We start from the raw sequence: 2,897 nt of genomic DNA on the forward strand, positions 1-2,897 counted from the left end.
CCCAGAGAGCTAGCTCCCTGCAAATGCCTTCACCCAGAGAGCTAGCTCCCTGCAAATGCCTTTACCCAGAGAGCTAGCTCCCTGCAAATGCCTTCACCCAGAGAGCCAGCTCCCTGCAAATGCCTTTACCCAGAGAGCTAGCTCCCTGCAAATGCCTTCACCCAGAGAGCTAGCTCCCTGCAAATGCCTTCACCCAGAGAGCTAGCTCCCTGGCCCCAGGTTTTATTATTATTAACTAAGAATAACAAAATGTCTTTATGGGCTATGGTGTTATGTTTCTGGTACTTTCCTACCTTACAGACTGATCAACTCAGGTACTTAGGTTTATATGTCCTCTTAAACGTCTACTATTCTTCCTGTTGAGAGCATCTTCTTCCCTAGCACTTTCAAATTAAATTGTGTAACAATTAAATGCTTACTATTTCTCTCCCTGAGTGACAGGACAGCATGACTTGTACCTCTCAGGTGGCCATGAATCTGTCCTCAATGACAAATTTCTTCATGTCTGTTAGTTTTTTTTTTTTTTATTTTCTTCTGTAGACTGAATGTCCTGTCCTCTGTTCCACGGGGACATTGACAGTAGAATGGTGTCTTCTTCATTTTGATGGAGAAGAAATGCTAGACATTAGGTCTTTGTTATATGGCAAGTAATTTTTTTGAACTCACATTCTGTTCATGGTGGCTCTTGCTCTGCAGAAGGTTGGCATGTGATGTCGAGTGTGTTCGTTTCCCCGTTGGGAGCGTCTCCTGAGCTTTCTACGTTTCTTGCTTGCAGCGCCTTTCTTTCCTGGTCGCAGAAAAAGATTACTCTATATTTTATTCTAGTTTCCATGTCTTAATTAAAATAATAATTCTTTGATTCTTTAGGGATTTACTTTGATATGTGGTGGGAGGCCTCGGATTTTTTCCCTGCCCCAAACTGCAAATGAATTGTTCCTACATCCTTAATTGAGCATCTCACAAAACTTGCCATTAATTTAAATGCCACTTTAATCGATACTAAATTCTAACATGCACTGGGGTGTGTCTGCAGGCTTTTTACTCATTTATAGTTGATATCTCTTCATCTACATTGTTTTTAGTAATTATTATTTTACAGCCCATTTGATAACTGCTAGATAAAATGTATTATTTATACTTGTGAAAAATTTATTATTTGCTGTTTATTTCTCCATTCATAGTTTAGACTCAGGTTTTTATAAGTTTCAGTATGTTGCTAGCTGAGTTTTAATTGCAATTCCACTAAGCTTGCATATGACTTTGAGAGAATCAATAGTTTGTAGCACTCTTTCACTGTTCATGTGTAGGTGTGTGTCATTACTGCTCAGGGCTCACTTAGAACTCTGCAAAATCTAGACTTGCTGCAAATGCTTCTGCATGGATCTCAGAGGCTGTACTCCTAGGGAGAAAATCAGTCAATCTGTCCATCCATCCATCCATCCATCCATCCATCCATCCATCCATCCACCCATCCATCCATCCATCCATCCACCCATCCATCCATCCATCCATCCATCCACCCATCCATCCATCCATCTACCTATCCATCCATCCATCCATCCATCCATCCATCCACCCATCCATCCATCCATCCACCCATCCATCCACCCATCCATCCAACAACCCATCCATTATCTATTTGTCATCTATCTAGCTATCACATATTTATAATCTATCATCTACTTATGTATAAATCATCTGTCATCAGTTCATCATCTATTGATCATATATTATGCATTCATCTATCATCTATCAACCAATTATCTATCATCTATTAATAAATTAGATATACTAGATGGTATATCTACCTATAATCTATCAATAAACTTTATCTATTATCATTGATCTATTATATGTCATCTACATGTGTATCAATCGTCTGTCTATCTGTAGGTCAATTCTCTGTCTGTCTGTCTGTCATTTATCTATCTACCTTCACAGTTGTTTCCAGCTGGGAGCAGTTCTGTCCTGGGGGGATACTTGGCAACGTGTGGAGGAAGCTTGGAGACCAGCAACTGGTATCTGGTAGGCAGAGGCCTGTGATGTTACTAAACATCTTACAATGACCAGGACAATGGCTACACGAGGCTGTTCTCTGACATCCACACACTGGCCAAACCATGCATGTACCCATATGCACCCACATGAGCAGGTACACACATAAACACTCATATGAAAACACACACATTTGGTTTCATCTTCCTCCACTGGTGGGTATTGTGTTGATTTAGCTTTTGGCAACTGAGAATAATGCTATGAACATGGATATAGAAATACCTTTTTGAGGGCTGGAGAAGTGGCTCAGTAGTTAAAGGGATTTGCTACACAAACATGAGAACCAGAGTTATGATCCCGGCATCCCTGTAAAAGCCAGACACGCCCCCCCCCCTTGCAGCCCCAGCACTGAGTGGGGCAGAGGCATGAGAATGCTTTCTGTTTGCTGGCTTTCAGCTTAGCTGAAAATAGGAACATGAGGCTCAGTATGAGAGAGCTTGCCTCAAAGGAACAAGGCAGGTGTACAGTAGGAAGCCTGATGCTGTTCTGTGGCCTCTGTACACACACGAGCACACATATGCACATACCACATACAAACGAATCTTTCTCTCTTCTCTCCCCTGTCCTCAGCATCTCTCAGAGACATGCTTTTCTCAGTTTGCATGGGTGCTGAGGAGCATTACTAGGGCATACAGCAATTCTGGGTTTAATACTCCGAGTAACCACAGCACCGTTTCCACCCGCAGAACTGGTGGGCTCTGGCTTCTCTACATCTTCAGAGCCTGTTTGTTACCCCACCTCATTGTAACTTGTTGTACCACCCCGAGCATCTTCCCAAGTGAGTACAGGGCAGCCATTTATCATTTCTTTCTTCTTCTTCTTCTTCTTTGTTTTTTTTTTCG

Source organism: Mastomys coucha, unplaced genomic scaffold (assembly GCF_008632895.1).
Source record: "Mastomys coucha isolate ucsf_1 unplaced genomic scaffold, UCSF_Mcou_1 pScaffold15, whole genome shotgun sequence".
Classification (NCBI taxonomy): Eukaryota; Metazoa; Chordata; class Mammalia; order Rodentia; family Muridae; genus Mastomys; species Mastomys coucha.